Genomic DNA, 16341 nt, shown 5'->3' with positions numbered 1-16341 from the left:
GCTATGAAAATACAAACAATTTACCTTTTTTTAAGTCTCTCTCAGTCCAAACAACAAAGAGGGCTTTGCATGTAGTACACAGTATTCTGTGAATGCGTGTGTTTACCTGTCGGTGTGTTTATGTTATGTATCGAAGTGTGTTGCACTTTCTCACGTGTTTTGAAAGCAGTGTTAATGTTGTTCAGCCTGAAAGTATTTGATGATTTCTAGGAGAGTCCGCCTTTGAATAGTGTGCAAGCAGTGGGATTCTGCTTTATTTTCCGCATAGCAGTTGGTTTATTATTGATTTTTCTTTACGGTATGGGATTGTTAATAATTGGGTCATCATAGCCCCCTGCTGCAGCCTCACTTTCATGGGCAGAAAATTATCTGGATAATCTCTTTCACAGCTGTGTGCTGCTGTACAACGGTGTCCACATGTGTGTGCTGTCGGGACGCTCCACACGGCAGCGCATGCCGTGCTGGACACCATACGTCTCTAAGCACCGCGCAGACACTTCTGTATTTATTCTCACCAATAAACTCTCAAATTAAGTTCTGTACATTCTGTATTGTTGGAGTTCCTATAACTAGATAACATGACAAAGAAGTACATTTCAGAATCATTTTTTGTGTGATGTACTTCGAAATAAGGCGCAACGCACAGTCCCACAACGCACTATTTACAGCACTAACGCGATTCCCTTCGTCTTTTGTTCTTGCTGCATATCATGCATCTCCCTACTGGCCCGTGATCGGTTACTGACGATTCAGCGGTGCTTGGAAACTGCCATTCCGCAATGGATTTTCCTCGCCTGATTGACGACCTCACGATGCTTCACTTTCTTGCTTCTACGTCTTAAAGTTCCTGGAATGAAGTTGACATCGAAACCTCCACATGTCAGACATTCAGATCGGTTCCAAACGTTGTGCGTCGATAGAATATGAACCAAAACTCAGATTTCTTTCTTTATATGTGCCGTTGTCTACCAAATCGAGCGTATACGTTAGTTAAAAGTGATTAAAGAACTGTGCAGCACATTGAGATGTGGCGCCATTGAGTGACTACACTGTTCTGTCTGGCGCCGCTGGCTCAGGTCTAGTATAGACTATCTCTCTTGGGGCCCAATTGCCACTATATATGAAGAAGAGTTGGTATCTGTGCGTTGTGCCCTTAGAAGGTCTTTGCTTGCCGGTATATATACGGGATTCGCTGGCCCTAAAGGGTGGGCACAAAGTTTGGGGATTGGCGGAAGCGTCGAGACGAGAGGTGGTCACGAGGTCCGAGCGGCTGAAGCCACGAGCTGCGCAAGGAGGGCCTGCGCAGAGCGAAGATACCGGAGTACGTCACCGGGGTCACGGTCGGCTACAAGCAGCAGCCTGACATACCGTCGGTTGGTTGGCAACATTCGTGTCGGACGACCGCTCGTGGCCTGGCTGCCCTCTTCTACCTGACTTCCATCGGTACCACTCAGTAATGGCTGCGACGCACCGTGGATCCATGGAAGTGCTTGCTGCTAAAGGGGAGCAACATTCTGCAATCCTCGTCGTGATTTGTGTCATTGTCAACCTGCCCTGATTATTTTCTGGTTTGTACCCGACCCTCAGAGCTTTACTCTGTCGGCTCTTTGGTCGTAAATATAGGCCGTAGTTTTGTACTAAGACACTACTTGTCGTTTGAAAATTTGTCCCTCTATTATATTGGCTATCCTTTCTGGTTTGTACCAGATCTAATGGATCAGCTCCTGGTCTTACATACAGCCGGAACAATTGTACTAAGGCACAAGTTGCTGTTAAACAAAACAGGGGTATTGTGGTTAGATTAAAATGTTAACCAGTTCAATTTTGATTTTAATTGTATTTCTCACTCATTAGTTATAATGTGAACAACCTATTGTACTATGCTGTTCATAGCTGTGTTTGAAAGACCGAGTCATTCTTGATGTATTTTAGCTGGATCTTGTGGTTCAAATGGCTCTAAGCACTATGGGACTTAACAAATGGTTCAAATGGCTCTGAGCACTATGGGACTTAACTTCTGAGGTCATCAGTCCCCTAGAACTTCGAACTATTTAAACCTAACTAACCTAAGGAGATCACACACACCCATGACCGAGGCAGGATTCGAACCTGCGACCGTAGCAGCAGCGCAGTTCCGGACTGAAGCGCGCAGAGCAGCTCGGTCACAGCGGCCGGCGATCTTGCGGTTCCGCCAAGTGAGTTCTCTTGTAATAAGTGTTCACAGTTAATATCTTAAGATGTTCCTTCAGAGCGGTCTTAATAACTGAAACTCAGTTTAACTTTCAAAATATTGACAGCCGACCGTCACCAGGGCTTTGGTCAAAAGAAAATTGTCAGAAGGGACGGGTTGGTATCCAGTCGCACCTAGGTTGCCGATTGAAATTAAGAGGTTGGTTGTTGTGAAGTAAGTCTTATCATTGTCATATTGTTTCCAAATCCGTTTAACCTTGAAGCACAGGTGCGCACCTTAACCCTGAACCTTTCGACATACAGCATTCAAATTAAATGTTACGTCATCTGTTTTGAATAACTGAATCACTCTTGTCATCAATGGTGCTTCTATAGTTTTCATGTGTTGCAGAAGGGCAGTTAATGAGACAGGCTGTGTCCAACGCAGTAGTAAACACCGCTGTTTCACCCGATAACGGGCGGGCTGCAGGTCTGGCCGTGTTGTAATCATGGTCATATTGTTTGCTGTTTTCCAATATAGCACTTCAGATTTCTTTTGAAAAGATTAAAAACTAATTCAACTTAAGGTTTAAGGTCAAAAGAATTTTACAAATTTGTTCATTTCGTTAAAGAAAATTTTATGGTTATATATTGTTAAATAAAGAGGTTACGTAAAAAGAAAGTTATATTGGTAGATCCTCCCTTCCACGTTTTCGTTAATTGCAGTAAGTACCACGTATCACACAGGAAGAGCATAACAGTGAGTAGCTTCCATGCAAAGCTCCCGTGGGGAAGTTTGTAGAGTGTTAGATCGTCGTACCAAGGGCTCTGGGTGCAAATCCCACTGATGAAATTTTTCTTTACTGTATTATGCGTGGAAGTGTTATATGAGTCTAATAATACTTCAGCATGTATGATGCAGTTGTTTCTTTATTCTACTGCTCTAATTGTTTGTGTTTGTCCTGTGTAACTGCAAATGTAATTATGTACTCTATATGTTTGCTACTTTCAACTAACGAAGAGAAATAAGACTGCCAAAAGAACATTGCTGCAAACTCCGAAAAGTTCTTTTACATGTCAGGAAAATGTTCTCCCATATAAGTTTCACGTGCAAGAAAAAAAAGAACTCATCTGTTGGGTACGACCTATGGTACGACCATATCATGCTCTACCAATTCTGACTCGCGATTTCTACAACGACATAATCATTCAAAAATACACTTTTCCTGTACCCGTAGGTCTGATGTTACTTTTAATTACCATTTACGCATGTTCTAGTCGACGACAGCACATAGAACGAACTAAATCGCTGTTTCGGTTGACACTCTATCGACATACAACATTTAGTACCGATCTGAATGTCTGACTTTTAGGGGGTTTGGATGTGAGATGAAATTCGGCCACTGAATTATTCTTTCCGGTATCCGGCTTGCGTTTGTCATTGATATTTAGGACGCATGTCTCCAAGTACTGAAAAAAATTCTGTTTCTACTATTTCAGTGGTTTGTTTTTACATTCCGCCGAGCTACGTAGCATGTAGTTTTTGTCTACTGAACCTGTAGACTCGTAGTAATTCAACTCATGTTCTGATTTAATTTTTCGTTATTAGTTTTGCTATCTATTTTCACAGCTGATTTCACTGAAATCGTCTGATTGTGTGTCTTTATAATATACGAACCATTGTTGAATACTTTTCACTTGCGATGTGGTCCTCATCAGGTTGGACTTACATGTGACAGAGTGTGTACATTAAGAGTGGTAGTGTGGCTTGTTTCATTGGCTAAAGTTTATAGCAGTAATGTTTCTCTCAAAGCAAATTATTACCATATGGCTTAATGATATTGATCCTTATGTCAGCTAAATTTAATAGAGTAAATTAGAAAAATAGTCCATTAAAAATGCCTGTTGTCACTTTAATTATTCTGTACTTCTTCTGTTCATATGCTGTTGGTAGGTTAATATTGCTAGACTACAATGAAATTTTTTGAGGGAAAGAGTTGATTTGTAGTACATTGTAACTTGTGATACATGTAAATAGAGAAAACTGTGACTATTCATTTTTTTATTGTTCGTTTATTCCTTTAATTAATTTTCTGACCCGTTCAGCCTCATCTTCAGATGGTGTACGTGGAAATCACAAGTTTATTTCAGTTGGGTGATGCTGGGTACGCTACGGAAATCAACACGTAAGTTCCAAGTGTACCATTAAAAGATGAGGCTAGAAAGGTTAGAAAACTAATTGGTGGAATAAACGAACAATTCAAAAAACGTGGATGATTGCAGTGTTCTGTATTTATATTCAGTACACAGTCACAGGCTCTACAACACGCGAAATGCATAAGCTTCATTTGTAATTAGTCTTTACGAAGAACACTTGTCGTGTAGTCAACACAATTTTTTATACCTGTACCAAGTACTTCACATGAATTCGCAGACTATTGGTGTAGATGTGGAGGATGGAAGGTTCAAGGAGCAGAATTGGGGGAATAGAATGAAGGTTTAAGTACTATCAACGTTTTATGGAAGGTTTTTAGAAATGATATTGTGCAAAATTGAGTATTTCAAGCTTTATTTGTAGCCATTTTTAGTTAGCTTGTTGCATATACATTGAAATTTCAACATTTATGGGGCAACAGAAAACTTCTCCGGGTCAAGTCTTCAGCAGCAGGTGACATGGCCACGGGATACAGGTCACGCGAATGTAAGACCACCACCTGGAACATGGAAGTGTTAGATTCAGACTGTTTGTCAGTGAAACAATCATTACATAGTTTTCTAGTTTCGTCAGTTTTTGCTAGCGTTTCTAGTAGCTGTTTCCCATAATTCACCATACCATTTGACAATTGTTAAGCGATATATGTCTGCTCTTATACATCAGAAATATAAATGAAAGACCGTCGTCACACAATACGAATGTGAAACATATAATAATCAAATTTAGTTAAGAACTGTGCATTAAGCGAAACTCTTAGATGCAAATCTTGTGTGTGCTACAACTCTAATTTTAATTGTCTTTCTAGGAGCTGTGTCATTATGTCAGTTTAACGTAAATTGTCTGGTTAGTTGTAAGACAGGTCCTGGCGACATTAATCATGTAAGGATAAATAAGATAAATGCTACGGTGGAATGACTATTGACGTAAAATCGGAAATATTTAGCCTGCACGAAACGATTTACGTATTAATTTTTTCCACTTGCTGTTGTCGGGTCGAGAGACAGAGATGTTGGTTGAAAATCAGGCTTTCTAAACTCTATTATTTAGCTATGTGTGAATTGCAGAATAATTAACGTTGCTTCTCTGACTAAGAAACATGCGAACTCATGAACACTTTAGTTGTACAGGGTGTTTCAAAAATGACCGGTATATTTGAAACGGCAATACAAACTAAACGAGCAGCGATAGAAATACACCGTTTGTTGCAATATGCTTGGGACAACAGTACATTTTCAGGCAGACAAACTTTCGAAATTACAGTAGTTACAATTTTCAACAACAGATGGCGCTGCGGTCTGGGAAACTCTATAGTACGATATTTTCCACATATCCACCATGCGTAGCAGTAATATGGCGTAGTCTCTGAATGAAATTACCCGAAACCTTTGACAACGTGTCTGGCGGAATGGCTTCACATGCAGATGAGATGTACTGCTTCAGCTGTTCAATTGTTTCTGGATTCTGGCGGTACACCTGGTCTTTCAAGTGTCCCCACAGAAAGAAGTCACAGGGGTTCATGTCTGGCGAATAGGGAGGCCAATCCACGCCGCCTCCTGTATGTTTCGGATAGCCCAAAGCAATCACACGATCATCGAAATATTCATTCAGGAAATTAAAGACGTCGGCCGTGCGATGTGGCCGGGCACCATCTTGCATAAACCACGAGGTGTTCGCAGTGTCGTCTAAGGCAGTTTGTACCGCCACAAATTCACGAAGAATGTCCAGATAGCGTGATGCAGTAATCGTTTCGCATCTGAAAAATGGGCCAATGATTCCTTTGGAAAACATGGCGGCCCAGACCAGTACTTTTTGAGGATGCAGGGACGATGGGACTGCAACATGGGGCTTTTCGGTTCCCCATATGCGCCAGTTCTGTTTATTGACTAAGCCGTCCAGGTAAAAATACGCTTCGTCAGTAAACCAAATGCTGCCCACATGCATATCGCCATCATCAATCCTGTGCACTATATCGTTAGCGAATGTCTCTCGTGCAGCAATGGTAGCGGCGCTGAGGGGTTGCCGCGTTTGAATTTTGTATGGATAGAGGTGTAAACTCTGGCGCATGAGACGATACGTGGACGTTGGCGTCATTTGGACCGCAGCTGCAACACGGCGAACGGAAACCCGAGGCCGCTGTTGGATCACCTGCTGCACTAGCTGCGCGTTGCCCTCTGTGGTTGCCGTACGCGGTCGCCCTACCTTTCCAGCACGTTCATCCGTCACGTTCCCAGTCCGTTGAAATTTTGCAAACAGATCCTTTATTGTATCGCTTTTCGGTCCTTTGGTTACATTAAACCTCCGTTGAAAACTTCGTCTTGTTGCAACAACACTGTGTTCTAGGCGGTGGAATTCCAACACCAGAAAAATCCTCTGTTCTAAGGAATAAACCATGTTGTCTACAGCACACGTGCACGTTGTGAACAGCACACGCTTACAGCAGAAAGACGACGTACAGAATGGCGCACCCACAGACTGCGTTGTCTTCTATATCTTTCACATCACTTGCAGCGCCATCTGTTGTTGAAAATTGTAACTACTGTAATTTCGAAAGTTTGTCCGCCTGAAAATGTACTGTTGTCCCAAGCACATTGCAACAAACGGTGTATTTCTATCGCTGCTCGTTTAGTTTTTATTGCCGTTTCAAATATAACGGTCATTTTTGAAACACCCTGTAGTATCGAGTATAGGGTAAAGACAATTGCACAGACGGGACCAAATGAAGTCTTAATGCTGAATCATAAAGCGCTTGTAATCCCGGCCTTAAGTGGTGTTATACATTAAGTGAATTCCAATTGCGAATGAGGACAACTATCAGCTGTAGAATGGAATGTCGACAGTGAAAATTTGTGGCCGGCCGGATCTAGAACCCGGATTTTCTGCTTATCGCAAGCGGTCGCCCCACCATTTGGCTATCCGTGTACCACCCTCTGCCAGACCCAAACTTCCATACGTCGTAAATATGCATGCATGTCGAAAGAAACTTTGCATCGTAATCGGAATAACACAGGCATTGCGATATCGTATCAAGTCGTGTTGGGCACTCACCGCTGGAGGGCGGGCAGTACTTGAGCGTGCAGATCCAGGCGCCGCCACTGGAGCACGTGCACCAGTTGCAGCCGTCGTACTTGCGGGAGCCCGGCGTGCAGGCTGCAACAGCACACACAGCACTGCTATCACACTTCTCCGCCACTTGGCACCTCACACACACAGCAGTTCATGATGCCTAATATATGGCTCACATACTAAATGTGCCGTAATGTTGATAGACGCGATGACATGTTACAGAAATTACAATTCTTTGGTATAAATGGAATAGCATATGAGTGATTTAAGTCATACCTACAGAACAGGAAGCAGAAAGTTTCCTTATATGGGTCAAGTGATTTAAATAAGTTTGCCACTTCATCTAACTGGGGTGAAATTACATTAGGTGTTCCACAGGGTTCAATCATGGGTCCCCTTCTGTTCTTGATATATGTGAACGACCTCCCTTCCTATCTGAAACAGGATGCTGAACTGACACTGTTTAAAGATGATACAAGCATCATTATTAATCCAGTAAAAGAAACTCCAATTGAAAATGATACAAATAAGGTCTTTGGAAAAGTCATTAATTGGTTTTCTGTAAATGGGCTTGCTCTAAACTTTGCAAAAACACAGAACATCCAATTTTCTGCTGCAAAAAGTACAGTTCCTTCAATAAATATAACAATTCAACGGAAGTCAGTAGACAGGGTAGAGCATACTAAGTTTTGGGTGTACAAATAGATGAGAATCTTAACTGGAAAATTTATATTTTGGATCTTCTAAAGCGACAAGGTTCAGCAACTTTTGCAATCAGAATAACTGCCAATTTTGAGGATATAGAAATTAGTAAGCTAACATACTTTGCATACTTTCACTCTCTGATGTCATACGGAATAATATTTTGGGGTAACTCAACATTTCGACAAAAAGTATTCACTGCTCAAAAGAAAGTGGTTAGAATAATGCGTGAGGTTCAGAGTCGCACATCTTTTAGGCATCTTTTTAAAAGATTGGGAATTCTTACAACAGCCTCACAGTACGTTTACTTACAAATGAAATTCGTTCTCAACAATATGGACCAGTTTAAAAACAAGTGACATTCATGATTACAATACCAGAAAAAAGAAAGACTTACACTACCCTTTACTCAACCTATCTTTGGCACAGAAAGAGGTATAATATGCTGGTATAAAAATTTTCGACAAATTACCAGATGAAATAAAATGTCTGACAGACAGCATTAATAGCTTCAAAAATAAATTGAAATCATATCTCCTTGACAGCTCCATCAATACCACAGATGAATTCTTGAATAGGAATAAATAAATCTATAAGTATAGCATATGCATTTTGTGCCATTTAAGGGAATGGGGTAAATAATAGAAATATCAATCTTTAACTCTGTATTGTTACATATATTAAAAAATCTTTTTTCATATGTCCATTTCTTGTGCCCTTGACATGTTCCACATCATAACGCATACCATACCGTGCGATTGATCAATGGAACACGCAACCAACTAACTAACTAAGCAACCCCGGAATTCGCTACACGAACTGTTCTTTCGTTTCAGTCCACTAACATGACATCGTTACAGGTACCTCGCAATAACTATGTAAACATATTGGGATTATCAGCGATCGCAATGCACTGTGATAAAACATTACGTAAAACAGACTTGACTGCATAAAAATACTTCTATCCACTTTCGAATAAAAGTGTTTTTATGCTGTCAGGATGATCTACTAGAGATCGAGCGGTAGCATTAATGCGTGCCCGGAGTAGAAAGGGGGCCACATATGGTATAGAATTTCGCCCCCTATGACGGACATAAAACAGAGGGTGAAAAGTGGGATTACAATTCAAGGTGAAAGGGTATCAATGATAACATTTGCTGAAGACATTGGTATCGTGGATCTGTTGAATACAACGAACAGTCTATTGAATACAGAGGATGGATTAGGAGTAATCGAAGAAAGACGAAAGTATTATGACTTAGAAGAAATGATTACAGCGAGAAACTTAACATCAAAATTGCTGATCACGGGGAATTCTGCTACCTATGCAGCAAATTAGCCCCTGATGGACGCAGGAAGGAGGACATAAAAAGTAGAGTATCACTGTCAAAGACGGCGTTCCTGGCCAAGACAAGCTTAATAGTATCAAACATAGGTCTTAATTTGAGCAACGAATTTCTGAAAATTTCGCTTCGAGCAGAGCATTGTATGATAGTGAAACATCTACTGAGGGAATAACGGAACTGAAGAGAATCGAATAATTTGAGATGTGGTGCCACAGAACAATGTTGAAAATATGGTGGACTGATAGGGAATGAGGAAGTTCTCCGCAGAACCAGTGACGAAAAAAATGTGGAGCAAGATTCCAAAAAGGAGGGACAGGACGATATGACAGTTCTTAAGACATCAGAGAAGAACTTCGATGGTACTAGACGTAGCTACGGATGGTAAACTGTAGAGGAAGCCAGAGACATATATCCAGCAAATAATTGAGGATGTAGGTTGCAAGTACTACTTGAGGTGAAAAGGTTAAGAGAGGAATACCTGTCAGGCCGCATCAAACGAGTCAGAAGGCTGATACGGTTTCGTATAATATTTTATCGCAATAACTACACTGTCACATCAGAACTTTTATTGTCGACTGTCCATTTTCCGTATGATACATCAGATACTAAACTGACAATGGCATACGTTCCTTTAGATTGCTAGCAGACTATCAACAAAATAATACAGGGTTCTCATTTTTCTTTAGTTTAGAATAGTAATGCCAAAGTGACCTTGAGTCTCCTGTCGCAGCACAAACTTCAACTAACCGAGGTAACGTAATTCGTTCACTTTCTGGATTTAACAATAAACAAATGTAGACACAAGGAAAATACATCATCCTCTATCGAAGGTTTGTGTGAGTAGAACGTGCACCGACGAAGACAAGGTAAGAAATACGACTGATCTGTGGGGAATGTACTTTCGCCGGATGTATGATGACATTCAAGAACTAAAGTAACACACTTTTTTCTGAAATCAGGTTGGTTTTATTAACCCATATTATTCCCCAATTTTATGACTACAGAAGGTTGTTTTCAACATAATCTCCGTTCAGTGCTATGAACTTACGCCACCTCACTGGGAAGGCCTGTATGGGCGTATGGTTCTGCTCTACTGGTCGATGTCTGAAGCATCGTCTTGCTGTCATCAATAGCCAGAGGAGTACATCCTTCGTTGGCCCAAACAGATAGATTCGGGCTATACGATGGAAGAGTATAGACAGCCCAATGAAGTTTTGTGAGCTTCTCTCGGATGCGCAAACTTGTGTGAGGCCTTGCGTTGTCACGGAGAAGGAGAAATTCGTCTGCATTTTTGTGGCGACGAACACGCTGAAGTCGTTTCTTCAGTTTCCTGAGGGTAGCACAGTACACTGCAGAGTTGATCGTTGCACCATGAGGGAATTACCCCTTTAGGGTCCCAGAAGACCGTCGCCACGACATCACCAGCTGAGGGTGCGGCTTTGAACTCTTTCTTCAGAGGAGAAGTGGTGTAGTGCCACTCCATGGATTACCACTTGGTTTCCGGTTCGAGGTGATGAGATCATGTTTCGTCGCCTGTGACGATGTACGACAAAAAATCGTCACGACGAGCCTTGTAACGAGCAAGAAATTCCGCCCAGAAGGTCGTCTTTATCGACTTCTGTTAAGCCGTTAGGAACTCATAGGGCACGCACCTTCATGTAACCCAACATGAGGACTGTTGTGTCTGCACTATTAAGAGACACTTCCAGTCGAGCAGCGAGGTGTTTTATTGTGATCCGTCGATCACCTCGAATGCGAGTGTCCGAAGGTTCTAATATTGCAGGCACGCGGTAGATCAGACAGTTTTGGGCGAGGCCTTGTGCGATGATGACAAACGCCTCGCCCAACGACTCACTCTACTCTTGTTCGCTGCCAGGTCTCTGTAAACATACTGAAAGAGCCTGTGAACAGCTACTATGCTCTGGTTTTCCACCAAAAGAAAATCAGTGACAGTTCTCTGCTTGGAACGTACTTCCGGTACAGACGCCATTTTGAAGGCTACGTATGGCGCTGCCACCTATCGGAACTTTATAACAGCTGAAGCGGAAATACTAGACTACGAGGTGCGGCTAGAAAAAAACCGGACTGATGCTGGAAAAAACATTTATTTACAATTATTTACAATTTCATGTTATCTCCTTCAATGTACTCTCCTCCTCGGTCTCTACACCGCTCCATACGAATTTTCCACTGTTCATAGCAATGCTGCAGATCATTTTCGGTAAGTCCATACATTACTTCCGTCGCTTTTTCTTTTACTGCTTCAACAGTCTCAAATCTAGTTCCTTTCAAAGCTGACTTGACTTTAGAGAAAAGAAAAAAGTCACAGGGGGCCAAATCAGGTGAGTAGGGTGGATGATCTAAGATGGGAATGTTGTGTTTTGCCAAAAAGTCTTCACTGACAACGCACTGTGAGCTGGGGCATTGTCTTGGTGAAGGATCCATGACTTTTTTCTCCACAAATCGTTCCGTTTTCTCCGTACTCGCTCACGTAGGGTAGCCAGGACGCTAATGTAGTAATGCTGATTCACTGTTTGTCCCTCTGGTACCCAATCAATGTGCACAATCCCTTTGATGTCAAAAAAAAAACAATCATCATTGCCTTGAATTTCGATTTTGACATTCGTGCTTTTTTTGTCGTGGAGAACCAGGAGTTTTCCAATGCATCGATTGGCGTTTAGTTTCTGGATCGTAAGTAAAAAACCACGATTCATCGCAAGTAATAACATTTTGTAAGAAGGTGGGATCACTTTCAATGTTTTCCAGGATGTCAGAACAAATCATTCTTCGCCGTTCCTTCTGTTCAATTGTGAGACACTTTGGAACCATTTTTCAACACACTTTGTTCATGTTGAAACTTTCATGAAGAATCTGCCTAACACTTTCCTTGTCAACTCCTGTTAACTCAGACACTGCTCTGATTGTTAAACGGCGATCTTGTCGAACAAGTTTACCGATTTTTTCGTGTTTGCATCAGTTTTTGCTGACAATGGTCTGCCAGTGCGAGTGTCATCACTGGTGTCTTCGCGGCCATCTTTAAATCGTTTAAACCACTCAAACACTTGTGTTCGCGATAAACAATCATCGCCGTACACTTGTTGTAACATTACAAACGTTTCACTTGCAGATTTTCCTAGTTTGAAACAAAATTTGATGTTAACACGCTGTTCTTTCTGTACACTCAACATTTTCCGACGCACAGACAAAACGTCAACCACTTAAAACAGACGCCACGGGCAGACTGAGTGCAGGAGGCAGATGAAACTCGAGCAGTAGGCGGAGCGAGAGTCACGTGACAGGCCACGCGACTTTCAGCCTTATTGCATTCGTTTTATTGTTTCACCAGTACTAGTCCGGTTTTTTTCTAGCCACACCTCGTATGTCCCACATTCCACCTTTTTTTGACCGAAATTGTCCGAGAAAGAAATATGTTGCATTGCTTGCTGAACGTCTCTCGTAAGTTAGCAAATCATGACTGCAGTTACTGTTCTGTTAACCCGCACTCTAAATAGATCAGTAGCCTTTACACTTCCTTTTCGTTTGTACACGTTGTACTCAAACTTTCAACTGAAGGCGGTTGACTGACTCACCAATGTGAATTTTCCTTGTACTTATATTTTTTTTACTCTGATCTACAGCAAGTATATGAGTTACGATACCCCAGATGCCAGCACTGTGCCCTAGCGCAGGATATTCAAAGTCAGCTTTGTGTTAGTTTGTGACCTTCTACAGAAATCGTTCCTTAGAGAATAAGCAGCAAGAAAGATTGCGTGAACGAATGGCCGAAGCTGCACGCATGGGAGGTACACCATTATGGGGGTGGAGGTAAAAGATATTTGACACTGTTTCAGTTACTGAAAATTGAGGACAAACCATTTAAGTGTATATGTTATGTGTTTTAGCTCCGTTTTCAAGAGGGCAAGGAGCTGGAGTACGGTCGTGTGGCATCTGCATTATTCTTCGTACCACACAAAGACAAGTCTTCCAGCAATGGAGCAAGGGCAGCTACAGATATAATTCGCCTGTGAGAGGCTTTGTGGAAGGATGGCTGGTTACATGCGGCCGTCAATAGCCCAGCCTACACATTGAGGTTGAACCGGTGGTGATAGTTCACTGCCGCCATACCGTGGGGATTCCCCCTACCCCAAATATGGGTGTTGAGAGGACTGACAATGTCACTCCTTGTAAACACAGCCTCATCTGCTAATAGGACGGATGACAGAAATCACAGACCGGTGATGGCCTGTGCGACAAACCAGCGACAAAACCTTTCAAATGGTTCAAATGGCTCTGAGCACTATGGGACTTAACATCTGAGGTCTTCAGTCCCCTAGACTCAGAACTACTTAAACCTAACTAACCTAAGGACTTCACACATACCCATGCTCGAGGCAGGATTCGAACCTGCGACCGTAGCAGCAGCGCGGTTCCGGACTGAAGCGCCTAGAACCGCTCGGCCACAACGGCCGGCGCCGGCAAAACCGTCCCAGCAGATGCAAGTGTAAATCCAATAACGCCTGTTCGCGTCGCAAGTGATACAGACAGTGGAAGCTGCTCCACACCGTCGTCTGGCTAATTCCTCGCCACCTGTCTGGAGCTGACGCCGCGGTCATTTTCAAAAATCTTTTACCTTCACCTTCAAGTGGTATTACCTTAAAATGCATTTCTGCCCATATTCTGTACTTATCGCCTGTTTTTGCCCCTTATTCTATCTTTCATTCAGTTTGTCCGTATTTAGCAAACTCTCCCTTATATATGGTATTGAAATACGTTTTGTAACAACCCACTTCCCCGGCTACATACCGAATGCCAAAGGCCAATTGAATAAGAGCTCTGTTGAAACACCACTCACCTAGAGCCTGTTCGCAGACCAGGGTAGCAATCAGCAGCACCAGGAAGACGGCCAGTAGTTTCGCCATGTCGCGCAGTGCGAATGATACTTCAGCCGTCCTCTGTCGCCGTCTTATATACGTGGGCCTGACCCAGCACGCCACACACTGAAATACGCAAGGGCGTGGGTGCTTCCCCGCTGGCGTAGAGAAAACAGATCTGCCGCAATTTGTCACACGCGGCACATATTCCTCGTGTTATCACGGAAGCTGAAAGTCAACAAGGCCAAGATGCCATTCAGATCGCATCACGACATCCTTGCTCGTGTGCCACTGCTAAACACGGCCCAACACCTGCCGTAGCTGCCTACAAACAGGAACAGTGTGAATGCTAAGACGGAAACGGCAGACTCCCTAAGCTCCGTATTTCGATGAGTGTTGGTGTACTAATCAGGGGCCACTCGAAAGTAGAGCCTGTTGAAAAATTTGTAGCCGGGCGCGGTTGCCGAGCGGTTCTAAGCGCGTTGCTGCTACAGTCGCAGGTTCGAATCCTGCCTCGAGCATGATGTCCTTAGGTTAGTTAGGTTTAAGTAGTTCTAAGTCTAGGGGACTGATGACCTCAGATGTTAAGTCCCATAGTGTTTAGATCCAACTGAACAATTTTTGAAAAATTTGTGCTAAGTTCCTATGGGACCAAATTGCTGACGTCATCGGTCCCTAGGCTTAAACACTACTTAAATCAACTTACCCTAAGAACAACATACGCACCCGTACCCGACGCAAGACTCCAACCTCCGACGGGGAAAGCTGCGCGAACTGTTGCTGGGCGCCTCAGACCGCGCGACAGAGCATGTGGAAGGATTTGCGTTACTACACTTACGTTTTAGAAATTAAAACAGTGTTCAGGTTCATTTTATTGGCTCCGTTCTGACATTTACAGAACAAAAAACGAGCTTACTGCTTACTGGCGCGTGACTACTTTCAGTATTTCATAGCCGACTAAAAACGGTTTGTTTTTTAGAGGTTATAACGCAACTAAACGCAATTTTATCTACATGAGGCGTTCGAGCCTGAGTCCAGTATTTCTTTTTATTGGTCTTCCTCTTGATTTGCATTCTTTTATTATTTTAGTAATTCTTACATCGGGAACACAGTTTACGTGCTCTTTCCGTCTTAGATGATATTCTTTTGTTGTGTCTTTTATCTTTTCCATATTCAGTTCTGCTCGAATGTCGTCGTTTCTCTGTTTATCCGTTAAATTATATCAAGCCATGTATATAAGCAAGTTCGTTACAGATGCTTCTACTGTCTTTTTCATCTCCTTTCTTAAGCTTCCAGTTTTCGTATTCATTGAGCATTGTTGGTAAAGCCATAACCTCACAGTACTTCTCGTGGTATCTCTGTGGGCTTTCTTCACCAGCGTTCAGCGCATAGTTTCATCGAAATAATTGAGTAGATCTAACTCATATGAAACTTCCTGGTAGATTAAAACTGTGTGCCCAGCCGAGACTCGAACTAGGGACCTTTGCGTTTCGCGGGCAAGTGCTCTACAATCTGAGCTACCGAAGCACGTCTCACGACCGGTACTCACAGCTTTACTTCTGCCAGTATCTCGTCTCATACCTTCCAAACTTTACAGAAGCTCTCTTGCGAACCTGCAAAACTAGCACTCCTGAAAGAAAGGATATTGCGGAGACATGGCTTAGCCACAGCCTGGGGGATGTTTCCAGAATGAGATTTTCACTCTGCAGCGGAGTGTGCGCTGATACTAAACTTCCTGGCAGATTAAAACTGGCAGAAGTAAAGCTGTGAGTACCGATCGTGAGTCGTGCTTCGGTAGCTCAGATGGTAGAGCACTTGCCCGCGAAAGGCAAAGGTCCCGAGTTCGAGTCTCGGTCGGGCACACAGTTTTAATCTGCCAGGAAGTTTCATATCAGCGCACACTCCGCTGGAGAGTGAAAATCTCATTCATGTCTAACTCATTTCGTATTTCATTATTTGCCCGTATGTAATTCCA

At 42.7% G+C, this 16341-nt stretch overlaps 1 long non-coding RNA gene across 1 annotated transcript; it reads right to left on the bottom strand.

The window, feature by feature from the left end:
- Window positions 1–4721: 4721 nt before the first annotated feature.
- LOC126203786 (uncharacterized) lies at window positions 4722–14506 on the bottom strand. The gene is made up of 3 exons (XR_007540371.1): window positions 14348–14506; window positions 7430–7531; window positions 4722–4883 (listed from the first exon to the last, which is right to left on the bottom strand). It is a non-coding gene; the product is annotated as an uncharacterized LOC126203786 (long non-coding RNA).
- Between the last annotated feature and the right edge of the window lie 1835 nt (window positions 14507–16341).

The sequence above is a fragment of the Schistocerca nitens genome, chromosome 9 (genome assembly GCF_023898315.1).
Source record: "Schistocerca nitens isolate TAMUIC-IGC-003100 chromosome 9, iqSchNite1.1, whole genome shotgun sequence".
NCBI lineage: Eukaryota > Metazoa > Arthropoda > Insecta > Orthoptera > Acrididae > Schistocerca > Schistocerca nitens.
The sequence above is the reverse complement of the archived record's forward strand: the minus strand, read 5'-3'. Positions and strand labels throughout refer to the sequence as shown.